The sequence below is a fragment of the Lycorma delicatula genome, chromosome 2 (assembly GCF_047948215.1).
Source record: "Lycorma delicatula isolate Av1 chromosome 2, ASM4794821v1, whole genome shotgun sequence".
NCBI lineage: Eukaryota > Metazoa > Arthropoda > Insecta > Hemiptera > Fulgoridae > Lycorma > Lycorma delicatula.
Genome location: NC_134456.1, coordinates 105,407,943 through 105,426,426, shown reverse-complemented (window position 1 = coordinate 105,426,426; position 18,484 = coordinate 105,407,943).

Sequence of the window (18,484 nt, the reverse complement as noted above, 5' to 3'; positions counted from 1 at the left end):
TTTTTGTAATCTGAAAAATTTATTGTTAAAAATTGCTGTCGAAAAAACTGGAAATTACACAAAATTTTAAAATAAAAAAAAATTACATGACAATTGTTTTATTAGTGACAAATACAAAAGATTATTATTTAAAATACCCTTTCACAAGCCGTAATTCGCAAACCAAGCGAAAAATGTTCATATGTTTATATGAACTTTTTCCATTATTTTCACGAATAGACTAGGTTATGAAAGTTCCGGGAGAACCTAGTGATACAACCTGTATATCTTAGATTTTTTTATAATTTGCTTGAATTTTTCTCCTTTAACCTTTCCTTATATATTTTTTTATAGAGTTATCAATTTATCACTAACTTATCGCCAAAAAATGTATTTATGATCGTTTGTTCCGATACTGAGAACAACCTCCATCCACACAGTCACACCATACAAAGAAATTTGCAATCAAAATCTAACTCTAACCACTGAAACTTAGTAAATAAGATTATCTGTCTGTTTTTTACTCTAGTAACACCTCAGAAACTTATCCCAGCCCCCAGTTACCGTAAAATGAAGGAACAAATCTGTATATTTATCCTTAAGTAGAAATAATGTAAAATTGTATTATTACTTTTCATAGTGATCAAAGTATGAGATAATTTTAAGTATTTTTAACGTTGAACATGAAAGAAAAGTTTCAGCTGCTTTAAAAATAGTTGTGTCATTAAATAGTCTAATTGGATCATTAGATGAAAAAATCAGATGGGTTGATAAAGTGACGAAGAGGTGTTGCAGTAAATCGATGAAGAAAGAAGCATTTGGAAAATTGTAGTTAAAAGAAGAGATAGACTTATAGGCCACATTAAGGCATCCTGGAATAGTCGCTTTAATATTGGAGGTACAGGTTGAAGGAAAAGATTATGCAGGCAGGCAACGTTTGGAATATGTAAAACAAATTGTATGTAGGGCGTATACCGAAATGAAACGACTAGCACTAGATAAATTGTTGATAGGGAATTTTAGAGAGCTGTTTCAAACCAATCAAATGAAAAGAACATATGTAAATACCTTTTATTACTGCTTTTTATAAAAATTAAAATCAGTTGCTACAGGAATTTGTTAATAAATTTCTAAGGATTATTGTACTATTTCAACGGTAAGCTAACTGTCTCTGATTCTATCCACTTACTGTTTTTATTTTTTTTCTTATTTTGTTGTTTATGGCAAAAAAAAATTAAATATATACAGAGCGATTCAACTACTGTTACCGGTGCTTTCTGAAATTAATGGAAAAAATTCATAAAAACGTTAGCAATATATGGCTAGCGAAAGACTTTCCCCTCATTCCTGGGCAAATAGTGAATTAAAACTATACTGAGATTTTAGGAAACCAAATTACGGGATATACTTTATGGTCTCTTTATGAACTTTGATCTGAAAAATTGAAGAAAATAGGATCCCGAAAGAAATCTCTAATAGGTTTCATCATATTCAACGTAAAACAAAAAAAACTTTATTGTGCAAAAACACGGGTTTTTATGTTTTTAATACAAAAACCTTGTTTTAATGACTAATAAATGCTTAAAAACTATTATCAGGACGTGTAGAAAATGAAATTTTGAGAAAATTGATGTAAAATAACCCCAATAAAATACAAATAGAAGTTCAAAAAATTGAAGTTACTGCTAACACTTATCGTATGAAAACGAAGCGATTACACGTACAAAACAATTCCTACAAATAGAGCTTTACTACAAGGTGCAATGGTACAAAAAATGTTGTATTAAAGATAAATACAAAATAAAAAAAATTAGTAAATTAAAAACCAGTACTACTGTTAGAATGAGCGGAGAAAGCACCGGTAACACTACGTCACTCTATTAAAATATTCTATTATAAAAGGAATATTTTTAAGGTAACTTTTATAAAAAAATTTCATGATGCATCTTGAATCAGAGGAAAGAGACTTTAATTGTCGATGATTCCGCGAAGTAAGATGTAGGACTTTCACGGAACTTTTTCACAATTTTTTTCTTATTTTTTTAAGTAAAAACGAAGGGAATACTTTTACAATATTCATACAATAAATTTTAAAACCTATACATTATAAAATATATCAGAACAATTCTCTAACATAAATAATTATATTCTGTAAAATTTGTAAAAAATCTATTGTAATAATAAAAAGGAAATCTTTAGTAAAAATCATAATAATAAATAGCAAAGCATTAATTAAAAATAAATACGTATTACTAATAGCATAATGCCTTCGTGTTACAAAGATTGGTAGACAACAATGTACATTTCCATAGTACCGCTCTTAAGAACTATGCAGAATTCATCCAATATATACTATTAACTTTCTCAACCAAAATACTCCTCGGATTCTTCTTCTCTGAATCTTCCTCTGGATAAATAGCTGTAAAACACTATTACAACTATTATGTACAATTACTACACCTTAATACATTATTACTTCTTATATGCATGTCAATATTTCGTCCTCTCTAAACACTTCCAATCGAACTATGAGAAGAATACTGAATGAATTTCCATCCCTACAAACTAATAGTTGTTCATGAATCTACCCCAGGTGATTGGGAACAAGCGAAACTTGAGAATACTACAAATAATTACAGAAAATAGTAATTCTAACAACTGATGAAGTCCATTTCCACCTCTCGTGTTGTATAATAGACAAATTCCACTGTTGATCCGATATTTATCTATGACAACTTCCTGTGCGTCTGCTTCATGCACAACAGGTCACAATGTACTGTGGGCTGGTGAAGTTTGACGGGATTGGACCGTATTTCTTTGGGAAGGCGGTCAGATAGTCTTAGCGAATGGAAATCGGTACACTTCGATGATACAAAACTTCCTAACTTCATAAAAGTAGAGTAAACCGAACCGACCTACCAACAAGATGGGGTAAAATTGCCCACATGACTAGATTTTGCGGGAAATCTTAAGGAGGACGTTCAAACGTGAAATATCACCTGGCCATCCCGTTCAACCTATCTTTTGATGTATTACTTCTTATAGGGTTATTTAAAATCCATAGAGACCACCGAAGCCACCTTCACTATTTGAAGGAAAGGTAGAGATTGTCTTCACTATTTACCAAGAGAGGGCCGGATATCATTCCGGGATGCATGCTGCGAAATGACGACCGACAACAGATATTTGGGAAAATATTTGCAAAATGTTATTTTACGCAATTAATGTTAGGTAAAAACAAAAAATCGGTTTCTCTACAATAATGACATGTTGTTTTACGTTAGCAAATAATAAAAACGAGCTCTTTGTAATTACTGTGTTTTATTTTTCTAAAAATCGTCATGTTTTTCTACCCCATCCTGTACTTTTAAAATCTGCGATCTTTTAAGTTTTTATTCCTAGATTGTGCCGAGCTTTATCCAAAGACTTGTTACCTTTGAACCAATCATACAAATCCAGATTGATATTTAAATATCACCGAAGCAGAACACCAAATACAAGCAAATCTTTTTAAATTTCAAAACTATTTCGAAACCCTGCAGGGTTTCACTTATAACACCAATTCTGAGGTGATACTGTTATGAATTATTTTTTAAATGAATTTTAGGTGGTCAGTACTTATAGTTTGCTAGGTAGACGTATTAATGTACACGTTAGCATTTCATTTGAAATAATTTTTGCCTTCTAAATTGCAATTAACAAATATATTAAGCCACGAACATAAATTACATCACTTAATTACTTTTTCTGTTTTTTTTTTTTGGTTTTTCCCTACATCCCTGGACCGGATCTGCAATCAAGCATGACTCAGTCCAGGCGTCCTTGCGACTCTAACGGGCCTCCCCGCTTGCCGGCCAGTAGCTCCGGCATGGCAGGTCGGCCCGCCGGTTCTGAATCCTCTTATTTTAATTTGCCTCCCTCTAACTTCAGAGGCGGGAGTAACCGGGACCGGCTATGTCGTTCCCGGGACACTGCCCTATCCGCCGGAACTCCGTCTTTTTTTCTTTTTTTACCCGTAGGTTGGGAGTCCCCATTCCTCCTCGTTACATCAACCATCTGTAAAATGTAATTTGGAATGTAATGTGAACCACGACTCCTACCACTTATTTTAACCAATCGTACAATAGTTCTCTTTAACTTGCATCACGTCCCAAATTCCCATCTAATATTAAGTCCGAGAACTGATTTTTATATTTCAACAATTCTTCTATATGTGTTCTTTTCACCTGAGTAACTTATAAATACTCGTATTTCAGAAAATAATGTTACCCACTTTGTTCAGTAGGTTATTAATACGTTTTCGGTTCTTATACGAAAAAATTATTTTATTTAAGAGGCTTTAAGTTGTTTTCTGTTGATGATCTTCTGTTGGCTTATATTATTGACTTTTTTTACCGACCTTATTTTACTTGTAATAATATTTTGCAGATTGGTAAACGATTTAATCATTCATTATATGATTTCTACCGTGAAATTAAAAATGTCATTTATTATCTCTTTTCTATTTCCCGTTTGTTTCAGCATTTTTTTTATTTTTATTTAGCTCTAGAGATTTAAGATTTATTTATGTTTCGCTCATATATATTGGCGAGATAGACTTGGATATATATATACGTAATAGATGGATAGATATAAATGGATAAATAAAGCATTTAAAAAAGAATACATTGAAAATACACTAGGTAATCAATTCCCATTACACCTTCCGTCACTTTTGTGGACAAATATAGTATAGTGATATGTTTCCGAGTGTCTAGACAGTTTCCTGCTGTCTAGACAGTTTCCTGCTGTCTAGACACTCGGAATTACGAGTTAACAAAAAAAAAATATCTAAAATTGTATATTTTAAAAGAAAAGAGGGTTTTTCTTTTAATAAGTAGCTCTAAGAGCTACTTATTAAGGTATAGATGCCAAAATTAAAAGATAAATTATTTTTTTTAAATAAATTTTTTGTAAATAAGTAACTTTTTTGATAAAAGTAAGGTAAACATAGTAAATTAAAAAACAACCTTAAAAATATTTGATAAATATTCTCACCATTTTCGGATATTATAAAATTGAATGGTTTTCGAAGATTCGACCAAAAAAATTCAAACGCTTAAAAAAATATTGTACAATCCATTAAAATGGAAACGATGACCGTGCGTTCTCACCGTAACGTTCTGTTCGACTGTACATTGTCTTAACCCCACGGTTAACTTCACGGTTGAATGAGATACATTTAAAATAGTACTTTGCTTATTTCATTAACCGATTGAAAAATATCCTAAATATAACAGGGAGAGTACTAAATCGTTTGCTTTATTTTGAATTGCATTATTTGAATTTCAGTTACTGGAAAATTAATTTTAAAGCATTTTAAATTCCTTTAATCTGATCGAATTAAATACAGGATACTGCTTATCTGAAACCACGATTCAAGAACTTTTTATTTATATTATGTGTAATATATTAATAACATAATATATTAAATATTGAGACTTCTATAATCCATTTTTTTTTCTTTGAGAGGAAAATCCATTTCGCTCTCAGGATTTTGCAAAACACCTAACTTTTGTTTCTTCGTAAAAAAAAACCGAAATTTTATATTTATCGAAAAAAATTATTTTTTTTCTTTATCAAAGAGCCGGAATAGCTAAAACAGAGCCGGCAAAGTGCTATGGTCATTAGCCCGTGGAAATTGGTGGCGTATGACAAGATACCATGCCTAACCGGGATTCGAGCCCGGGGCCTTCGCTCGAAATGTCGGGACGCAGACCTACTCATCCAAGTAGGTCGACTGAAATTAATTAAATTTGATTATTATACTATTGAAATTAACATTCTTAAATTAAATATGTTGTTCTATCAATTTGTTTTTCCAATTAGAAATTATGATGGATATTATTAATATTAATTACTGATAAAATTTAGTAAATTAAATAAAGTTTTTGTAAAAATCCACGTTATTTTTTTTATTAGATATTTTTTAGTTATATGTAAATAACTAATTTTTTTTAACTAAATTTTTAAAAAAAGGGAAAAAAAACATTTTCATAAAATGTAATCTTACACATTTTCGTTACAAAAAAAAACTGGCTATAATTCATACCATTGGTTTAATATATTTTAATTAGCCTTCTCTAATATTCTCCTATCTATATATAAATAAAACCAATACCATCTATATATTTGCTGATCCTAGATTTGTATTTCTAACGGTAGACAAACATTTTTGATAGAAACCAGCCGTATATTGTTTGTTGTCTTTATGAATATTGTCTTAACGGAAATCATAATACAAATTCATATTTGTATTTTCTATTCCAATTAAATGGAATTTCTCATGGGTTTTTAATTTAAAAAAATAATTATAAAGTAAGTTTTTAAATAAAATCCTTGATTAAAGTTAGTAGAATTCATTTTAATTTTATAATAGAATTTCCGTGTCGACCTGTACAAATTTTTATAGTAATTTTAATACACGTAAAAAAAAAGATTTGTTGGTGAAGAGTATATCAATGAAGGAATGTATTTTAATTTAAATATACACTTTTTTACGCAATTTTACCTTCGGATTGTGAAGGAAAATATTTTAATACCATCCAAACAACGTTTTTTTTTTCTTTTTGCTCAAACAAGATTGCACTGATTTTAATGATGTAGGTATCAAACGGTTTGTTTCAATCTTACGACTAATATTGATTACATGAGATGAAAACTAGACAGCGAATGAGAAATTTATTTTTCGAACGTGTAAATAAAACTTAATACATAGACTAATCAAACGAAACTTTGAAAAGAGAACTCAAAATTTAAATCTCATAAATTATATGTTAATAAGTGTTGTATAAATCATTTGTTTTAATATACGAGGGTTATCTTTTTTTTCAAAGTCCGATCGGTCACAAAATAAAAACCCACGCAAAAATCGGATGAATCTTTGCGCATATGTGTTGCGCAGCGTCTCTAGTATGGCCTTCAATCACGCCGCGTCACTTCGTTTAGTTGTGAATACGCAGCTAGCAAGTAAACATGTCTACAACAATAGCATCTCCCGCCAAGTGTGAAGTGCGTTCGGTAATTCGATTTATTCAGGCTGAGAAGTGTAATGCATCTGAAATTCATCGACGAATAAGTAATGTGTACGGTGAAATTTCAATGAGTGTCGGCAAAGTGCGACAATGGCGCAGGAACTTTAAAGCAGGACGTGCAGATGTTCATGATGCAGACGGTCAGGGAAGGAAGCGAGTGTCAACCGATGATCTCGTTGAGCGAGTGGATGAGGCGATTCGAGAAAATCGTCGGTTCACAATTTCTGTATTGAGTGATTCGTTTCCTGAAATTTCAAGGTCATCTCTCTACACCATTGTGAGAGAGACTTTAGTACCGCAAACTGTGTGCGAGATGGGTTTCCAAGATGCTGTCCGACCATCACAAAACAATGAGAATGGACGCCTCCCTAACGTTTCTCCAGCGCTACCACAATGAATGAAGATTTTTTGAACAAAATTGTCACAGGGGACGAGACATGAGTCCATTTCGAAATTGAAGAACAATCCAAACAGTGGATGCATTCTCATTCTCCTAGTAAACCAAAGAAGTTCAAGCGATCCTTCTCCAACAGAAAGTGTATGGCTGTTGTGTTCTGGGACCGGAATGGAGTTCTCTTGGTGGAATTTATGGAACGTGACACGACCATCACTGCAGCCTCATACTGCGTGTCTCTTCAACGTCTACGAAGGGAAATTCAGAATAACCGGAGAAAAATGTTCTCATCAGGCATTGTCTTCCCCCATGACAATGCTCGGCCGCACACTGCAGCTGTAACAAAGAATCTCCTGCAGCGTTTTCGTTGGGAAGTGTTTGATCACCCACCATACAGCCCAGACTTGGCTCCATCCGATTTTCACCTCTTTGCTCACATGAAATGCTGGCTAGGAGGACAACATTTTGGCACAGACATCGAGCTATAAACCAGCGTAGAAACATGGCTGAAAATACAGGCGGCTCCATTCTATGACAAGGGTATTGGAAAGTTGGTACCACGCTACGACAAATGTCTAAATCGGAGTGGCGACTATGTAGAAAAATAGCGTAACTATGTAAGTACTTGTTAAAAATATAATTTTTTTTTATTTTCACTGTGGTTTTAATTTCGTGACATATCCGACCTTGAAAAAAAAATATATACAGTAGTATATATAGTATATACATAGTATATATATATATATATATATATATATATATATATATATATATATATATATATATATATATACGAGGGTATTTGTTTTTTACCTTCGTATATATATATACACGAGGGTTATTTCGCATATATTATATGATATTTCAGACAGTTTCTGCCGAACTTTAAAAGCATCTTCCTCTTCAGCTAATAAAAGTAAAAATAACAAATATAGATATATTACTATTTGTTTTCGAGTTATACTAGTGAAAAGGTTTGCTTAGATATCTGCACTCTAAAGGTCAAATTAACACTCTTAAGGTCTTAATTAAAAGTGTAGCATTAACACTGATAAGTTTTAGAGATGGCGGGGTTTAGTTAATGCTATTAAAGAGATATATAGTCTGTAGGAATGATGTTTCACAGGACTAACTGTTTAATAGGTTGTCGGTAAGTGATTATTCATTATAGAACAGAAAGGGTGGAAAAAACCCAGTAAAAGACTGGAAAACCCCAAAAAAATCTAAATTAAATCCGATAAGCAAATTTCCCATTCACAGGAAATACATATTTTCTTGGAAGCCGGATCAGCATTGCTTTGCGTACTGTCGGATATTAAAAATAGGAGTAAGTTTTAATTATAGAACTGTCGACTGTTCAAGTTTTTGTATGAATGGATTACTTTTTCACCAGTTCCATTACTTATTAATAAGTTTTGTACCTAAGATTCTAATAAAAATATTTTTTAAAGTTATATCAGAAGTAATTTTTTACTTAATTCTATTTGATAGTGTATAAAATCTTATAGTAAAATAGTTCAGTTTACCTTAAATATAGCGATCGATCGAATTAATTCTTTAGCTTTACTTAGCGAAAATGCCATCATCTTCTATATTTTCTACTGTTAGTTGGATTGGGTTGTGTAATACCCGAAAATAAATGATATACTAACACTATAAATTTGTTTTACTTAAATATATTAAAAACTCGGGGTGTAGATTCTATTTCACCCCTACTAAAAAACCAATTTTATTTGTCAGATCCATGATTAAATTTTTCTTCTAAAAAGAATAGTTTTATTACCTAGCAACAATTATAATCCTTCTAAATTACTGTGTAATAATTTATAAATTATTTTTCATTGCAATTTATGATACAATAATTCTTTTAAATGCTGAAATTTAATAGAAAATAAGTTTTAAAATTGATAAACATAAAAAAAAGTATTATAATAAAAAAAGTGGAAAATTCTGTTCCATTCTGATTTCTACCAGTGCTAATTGAAACGGTTTCTTTCTTCCCCAGTTATATTTGTTTATTTAAATCTTATTAGTAGCTTTATTTTGACATCAGTCACGTTATTGATTCCATTTCTCGAATCCTATTAAGTTCTTTTAATCGCGCCACTATGATAAGAATCTAAATTGTTTGTTGAATTGCAGTCTAATGTCAGAACACTTATAAATAAATACGTAAAATACGTTTTATCACCGCAGCAAGAAATATATATTAATTATAGAATTTACATTTCGCTGATTTTTGCCAACAGAATTAATACAAACACTACTCTATGTAAGACTGACGAGAAATGATATAACTTGGAGGTATTTCTGCTTTGTGCACTATAACCGTGAAACAAACACTTCATAAATAGGTTAATCAAATAAAGAGTGTTTGAAAAGAACATTTCAAAATCAAACTTCATAAATTAGTTGTTAATAAATGATGTATAAATTATTTATTTTATTTTATAAATATACGAGGGTAAGTCAATTATTATCCGCAATTTAGTTATATTTTTGTTTATGTTGGTAGTAGTGTCGTGTTGCGTAAATGACGCATGCGTTGTTTAATTGTTATGTCTGTGCAGGTTTGATGCTGCTAGGTTAGTTCCATTATCGCTGCTCATGTCGTTAACCATGGCTGCTTCACTTTCTTATGCACCAAAGAAGAGCAACGTTCAGTGATCCGTTTTTGTGGTCGGAAGGTGTATCAGGGGCTGAAATTCATCAGACTTTTGGTACAGTACGGGAACAGTGTGTTGCCGCAACGGAGTGTCTACGAATGGATTGAAAAATTCGAAAATGATCGCACAAGTGTTACGCGCGACGAAGGATCCGGACGACCGTTTACCGCCACAAATGAGGAAAACATTGAGCGTGCACGTGTCACGGTTTTCTGAGACGGACGAGTAACTATTGATGACGTGCAACATCGTCTGCAAATTAGTCACGGTTTTGCCTACAAAATTATCCACAATAGACTTGGGTTTCATAAAGTCGGTGTAAGATGGGTCCCAAAACAACTCAAACAGTTGCATAAACAAACCCGCTTGGACATCCTGCGCGTGGGAACGAACAGGACATCTTCCTAGACAGAATCATCACTGATGACGAAACATCATTTCGAGCCGGAGAGTAAACGGCAGAGTATGGAATGGAAACATTCAAATTCGCCCTGCAAAGTTCAAGACCCAACCGTCATCAGGAAACTGATGCTTACGGTTTTTTGGGACTCACAAGACGCAGTTCTGGAACATTATGAGAAAAGGAGCACGACAATAAACAGTGCGCGTTACAGTGAGGTGCTTACTGCCAATCTGAAGCCTGCAATTCGAAGCAAACGCCGAGGACTGCTGTCGAAAGGTGTTGTGTTTTTGCACGGCAATTCCCGTCCACACACTGCTGCTCACACTGCTGAAACGCTCAGAAACTCAACTTTGAAGTACTGGCTCATCCTCCGTATAGTCCTGATCTTGTCTCTTCTGACTACTACTTGTTTGGTCCACTCAAAGAGGCATTAAGGGGCCGTCGATTTACCTCGGAAGAAACAGTAAAAGAAGCGGTGAATTCCTGGCTCGCAGCTCAACCGAAAACCTCTTATTATGAGGGCATCAGAAAGCTTGTGCATCGATGGACCAACTGCGTTGAAATGCATGGGGACTATGTTGAAAAATGATGTACAGTTTCCTATTTCCTATTTGTATTGCAATAAAATTTATAACTACATTGCGGATAATAATTGACGTGCGCGCGCGCACGCACGTTTCTGAGTTACTTTATCGTCAAGTTTCTGAGTTACTTTATCGACATCTTCCTCTTAAAATAATGAAAATATAATTCTTCAAATTTAAGATATATCCTTCTTTCTTTGTCTGTTTAGCCTCCAAAACCACTGTAAGGTATTCCTCTGATGAATGATCCTCATTCATTATGTATGAACGTAAATGAAGTGTAGTGTCTTATATAGTTTTGGTGGTTGGGTTTTAATAAACTACACATCTCAGGAATGGTCGACCTGAGCTGTACAAGACTACACATCATTTACATTCACACATCATCCTTGACTATACTCTGAAGTAACACCTTACGGGTTTTCCTGAGGGTAAACAGACAAAGAAAGAAAGATAGCTGGAAAACAAAACTAATGGAAATTTATATTAATATTATTTTTGTTTTTATTATTTGAGCTATATCCAGTGAAAGATATTTCTCAGATATCTGCTCCGTAATGGTCATCTCAAAAACATATCAGAGAGAATTTGGTTCTGAATAAAATTCTATGAATAAAGTTTAGAGAAAGTAATCAGATATATAAGAATTTAGAAGTTTATTTAAAAATAAAACTTACCATTTTATTCAAATTCAGATTTACAAATTTTGTTTAAAATCGTTGTGTTTATTATCGATGTAAAAAAGTAATGACGTTTTTTTTAACCTCCGGGACCACCGTTAGGTATTGCATCAGAGATTGAGATCAATGATTTGTAGCGTGTGTGAAAATGCCATGCCTAACGGGATTCGAACCCGGGACCTCTGGATGAAACGTCGAGACGCTACTATTCGCGCCACGGAGGCCGGCAGTGTAACGTCTTTGGCGTAAAATATTACACCGAGCATAAAATGCTTTTTCCAACCTCAATTTTTTTTCTTTTACCCTAGATTTCTCAAAAAATACTAAATTACAGTTTTGGGATTTATTTTCATATTTCATACAAAACCACTAAATTTACCGCTTAATTTGGGTCCCAAGAATTACAGTATGGCTTACTTTTACCAGTATTTTTTATTTCTGCTTAGGAGCAGAAATAAAGGCCAAATCTTTCCGACACTCGGCCAAATCTTTCCCGAGCCTATGTTTGTATGAAATGTTTTTTTTTTTTTTTTTCACCAGTAGAATATGTCCTGAAATTTTGTTACATTCTTTGTAAAACATTCTGAATAAATAATGTTAAATTTTCATTAAAATAATCTTTGTTTCTGTTTTTTGTTTTTATTTCACTTTATCTTCGAAATTTGTTTCATCTTTCACTTTTTTTACCGGAATCACCCACTTTAAAGGAACTTTAAATCAATTGCTTTTTTTTCTTTCTGCTTATATTCTTTTTGTTAGTAAGCTTTCATTCTTTCAGACATGGTTTCTTTTGTCAAACTTTTGAATCAATTTCTTCCTGAATTTGTGGTTTTCAGTTTTTAATATTTTCCTATGCTTGTTTTGTTTCATTAATAAAAATTAATAAATTAATTTTTGTTAATAATTAATTTTTGTCCCCAGAATAGGATCCACCAGGCCCGGCTATGTCGTCCCTGGGTCCCCACTCCGGCAGCCGGGACTCGGTCTTTATACCAATGCCTCTGACGGGGACACCTCGAATGGGGTATTCCCTACGGGACTCGGTCTTTTTCGCTCGGGGTGCGAGCCTTATCGCTACCACCCACTCGTGCAAACACGTGCAAACGGCAGCTCCGCAGAGGGCTGTCCCTCATCCCCGAGCCCAACGTAATTTAATTTAAAGTTCTAACTATTACTGTAAGTTTACTTTCAGTTATTTGGCCTTTGGTATTTATAAATTATTAAACAAGTAAAAAAACTAGTTCAAGAAATTATTTTTCAACAAGATTCACACTTGTGTCCCGTTTTATTTTTCATATATACGTCACTGAAGTGGGACAAATTTTAATAAAGTGTAGTGTTATGTATATGTTTGCCGGCGATGTGTCAGTAATTCTTTAAATAAAAATTTACGCTTTGCTCGTTCAGATAGATTTACATTCAGTATAAGTGTATCAAAATAAAAATGAATTAATATTACATAAAAAAAAATACAATCAACAAATCGTGGTCATATTAAATTAAAGATCACAAATAGGTAAAAAAAAAACCTTAATGAAAATATGATTTAACAGTAAATTATAAGAAATTACTTAGGACAAATATTTATTACAGGATAAATAAGACATAGTAATAAATGATGTACGATAAATAACTAGGAAAAATAACATCTGGTCCATATATGCTTTAAGAAAATTGAAAGACAAAACAAAATATATAAATTGAATTATTTTATAGTATTTTAAATTATAAAGATATTATGTTTGATAACTTATCTGATGAATGTAAAAAATACATCCATTAATACAGCTTTTTAAATCTCTAGATCAACTAATAATAACAGTTTTTATATACATAGTTACCCAGAATAATAAGAGCGGAGTGAGATGGAATGACATGGATTCACTGAATTATATGCAATAAAGGTTCTTCTTGCATGGAAACAACATTTCTTTCCTACTAAACATACAGCGTAATACTGAGAAGCGGTGTTTGTGTTGGTAGCTCTGGATGAGGGTCAATACTGAATAATTTGTAAAAGGCAGCTCATATCATCTTGCCATTTAGTTATTATGGATGCTTGGAATGGTAGCAACATGCTCTTTTCTTCAAAGCTTTTTATGAAAATAATGACAGTTTTGAGGCTGCGTATGGAGATTGATTGTATGCGATCAACACATGCAGTTAAACTCATGGATACGTTTTTTTTTTTTTCTTATAAAACAGGTTCAGTAATGAAAATGAAACCTCCAGGTGGTGTATTCTAAAATAGACTATTCGACTTTTATGAACGTAAAAATTTTAATTTAAATACAATTATATATTTTAAATTGAATTAACATCTTTTGGGAAATCCCTGATGATGGAGTAACGGCTCCGAAAGTAAAATTATTTTGTAGGAGGAACCTTCTTTTTATACAATTATATTAACATCACCGGTGCCAAATGCTTAGTAAATTAAAATTATTTGAGCACGTATTTTAAGTAGACGTTGAACTAGATAAAGAAAATAAAAAAATTAAAAAAATCTTCAAATATTAAACCATTCTAGTAAGTAAAAATACTGTATTAAATTACATGAAAAGAGTTCTGCTGTCTGGTTTGACAGAAATAGAAATTATTCGTTTTTTCGTTAAGAATAAGTGATTACGTTTTTTGTTTTTTAGCAAAACTGACTGAACGTCTATTATTAGTCTAGTTTTTTGAGTAAGTAAAATTTTGAAAAAGTAAACTACACTGAGTATGGCTCATGCAAATAAAAATTTATGAACATAATAAATTTCATTCTACTATCGCGTTTATATAAATTGAAAACAAATTTCTTGATCTATTAAAATTTTTATTTTTTCACACTTTTCTTGTGTAGGCAATTAACATAATTATTTTGTAACCATAGTTATGTTAAATAATTTAAGTTTAGCTTATAAATTTTAAAGAATGATATCATTTTCATATTATATTTTTTGTTTCATTTAAAAAAAAAGAAAAAGCCTGTTATTTCAGTTTGTACCCATTATCTCGTTAGCTACTATCATTATTGTGTCTGTTTTTAACATAAATACTGCAACTGCAACTTCAGCTCACATATTACATATTACTTCTTTTTCTTCCACATTACTTTTATATTTGTAATTCTCTTCATCAGTAATATTTTAAAAAGCTGTTAGTATATAAATACTACTTTTGCAAACTAGACACTTGACAATCAATTTGTGTAACAAATTGATTGTTAGAGTCTAGTTTGTTTATTTGTGATTAGTCTTTTTCGGTTTTAGAGTGTGGAGGGGGATATAACCTTCCGCGAACTCGGATACAATATTGTAAGGGCTACGAAGTAGGACAGAAAAGCAATGATGTCGGAAAAGGCCTACAGTAAATGATAAAATCATTGATGGATATGTCTGCAGAGGCATTTACATCGGTGGCATTCTGATCTAGCTGATAACCGTGATAAGTATCTGAAGGTTAATAAGACAACCTCCAATAAAGCTTATCAGGGCTACAAACGGAAGGAGTAGTCTGATGACCGGAATCATCACGAGGTGAGTGTCTTCCTTGTAAGGATTAGGATGTACTTCTACATTTCAAAAGAGTTAATTTTATTAAATTTTAATTCAGCTTGCTAACATTCGTATACCACAATTAAATATATAATATCCCATTAAACAGGTATTTAAATCTAAGATTAAATATTTACTAACTTTTATAAATCTATTTTTATCCTTATAAAATTAATTTTTCCTTTACGAATATTTTTACACTGTGTAATTTTTGCTATTATTAATTGTAACGCTTAGATAAATATGCTATAACCCACCGGGTTGGTTCAGTGGTGAACGCGTATTCTCAAATCAGCTGATTAGGAAGTCGAGTGTTCCAGCGTTCAAGTCCTAGTAAAGTCAGTTATTTTTACATGGATTTTAATACTAGATCGTGGATCCCGGTGTTGTTTGATGGGTTGGGTTTCAATTAACCACACATCTCGGGAATGGTCGAATTGAGAATGTACAAGACTACACTCATACATATCCATCCTTATTCATTCTCTAAAGTATTATCTGAACGGTAGTTACCGGAGGCTAAAACTAGAAAACAAGAAAATGAAAGAAGATAAAAATGCTATATCTTTCTTTTTTATTTATTCTATTATATTTCTTAGAATTGTATTTCTATTAAAATTATTTTCGTAAACTTAATTAATTATATTTTATCGACTATATTCTTCACTGAATCTTTTGGTTAAGTTTGTTTACAATTTTTCAAGATAATCTGTAATTAAAAAGATTTCGTTCTGCCATAAATTGAATTTTATTTTGTGAGTTAAACCAATTCTTGGTCATATTTATACAAAGAAGATACTTTGTATATCTCTACTTTGTAGAGTTATTTAGTATACATGCGGATACTAAATTTTTGTTTAGTTTTATATTTTATTCTTATTTTGCTCAGGTTTTATTTATATATTTTATAATTTTATATAGGTATAATTTATTTCTTATCAATGAATATTTTATAATTTTATTTAAAATTTAAGGGGAGATGATTTTTAATTAAAAATAACTTTATATCATTTTGTAATTTAAGAAATATTCATTTGTATGTTAATTATATTTTCATTTGAAATAAATATTTGCTTCGTTTATTTTTTATAATTTTATTATTGATACCAAATATTCAATTAATTTTTATAATTCTTATAGAGATATAAAAAGAAATAAAAAAGTTTATGTAGGTTTCATTGGAAAGAACATAAAAATAGATTGATGATTGAACACTTTTTTAAAATAGAATCATTGTCAAAGATGGGGATTTGAATGTATCTAGTATACATTCATAGATAAATACGAGGGAATTGCTCACAAACCATATTTCTTGAATGTTTCTCCAGATATATTAAACAAAGTAATACGTAGACCATGTTTCAAAAACAAAAAATTCTATAAAAAAGATCTACATGTGTAATACAATAATATAGCTAAAAAATTCTGTCAATATTATAAACCATAAAGAAAACTCTTACGAAAGGCTTAAACAGCTTTAAGCAACATTTACAAAACTGACTTATTCATTCTCATGTACAATAAATATTCAGAGCCTAGCTAGGAAAGATGTTAAACGAAGTGGTTTCCTTCGGCCTTAAAAGTTAAAATCTTCACTCTTTTAATCCCGAAAAATATAAATATAACTGTAACTTATCTGAGAGAAAGTAATTCTATATAATGGAGTTTTTAGTCAGATCTGGTAAAGCGTCACATGTATTAAGATATACTGCAATACATAATGTAGAGAAGCATGTTTTGGCAAGTTTTAATTTTTATTTTTGACATATTGTTTTTTAATCTGGTTTTCAAATTCATTGTTAGCTAGTTTGCCAAAGGGTATATTTTATATATTTTTTTATTATTTTTTGATGTTTCTTCTTTTACAAACATTATAAATATAATTTATATATATATACACCATTAAAAATAAAATAACGTCAAAATGATGATATGTAAACAAAAAGAGAAAAGAGAATGTTAAAATGATGTTTGGTTAGTCATTTATGACGATTCCTAAAGGCTAAATGTTAACAATGAACAAATAGGTACTCTCATTCCTGGCTCAAATATCATTCGTACAGAATTATATACCATACTAATTTCTTGAATATATTCAAAGTTGCAAGCATTTGAGTAGCTTCTGACAAGAATGTATTTCATTTTATCAAACCTCAAGGGACGGGAGTATAATCGCATGTAAATACCGTTACATAATTAACAGTTCAAAAAAAAGGCTTTGTAAAGTATATAAGGCTCTATAAAATTGTATTTTATCATGTTTTTCATTCAGAAAAAATTAAGTTTTTGTATAAGTTTAATTCACATATATTATTGCAACGTCACTATATTTTCTTTTTTTGATTTATTTTTTTGGATTTTTTTATTTTTCTAATAAAGAAATGTCAATATACTTGTTTGTTAGAAAATATCTCAACACAATAATACAGTAACGGTTTTTTTACATTTTGAATTGGCAACAAAATGTGACATAATTTATAAGAAATTAAAAACCACAAGATTAAAACGTAAATTATAATTATTATTATACATCTGCATATAATAAATAATTAATTTTGTTTTTTATTTATTATGCACAATTTCTTAGTGTAATTGTAATTATTTAATAGTTTATAATTTGAATAACTGCAAAGAATAAATATGGTTGTTATACAATTTGATGAAATTAAAATTAATTATCCAACGTCAAAACTGATAAATATAAACGAAATAAATTCTCCATTAATAAATAGTATAAAGTAATAGGTTAGTATTAAAGATTATGTTATTATATATTAATAACTAGTAACAAAAGCAAATATAATTATATATATATAAAACGCGCAAGCGCACAAGCGCACACACAAAAAGACTCGAGACCGCCACCACTTAGTGTAGTCTATAAATAATAATTTATTGGCAAACACTTCCATAATAATTTTCAGAAAGTACTGAAAATATACATCAACTTTTATGCACTCATTCATACGTTTGATCATGTTACTGATGGTTGATCATATCCCAATGTGTGAGTTTACATTATCCCAGGCCCGGTAGTTCTACTAGATCGTGGATACTGGTATTCTTTGGCGGTTGGGTTTCAATTAACCACACATCTCAGAAATGGTCGACCTGAGACTGTAAAAGAAACATATATATATATATATTATATATATTACATATATAT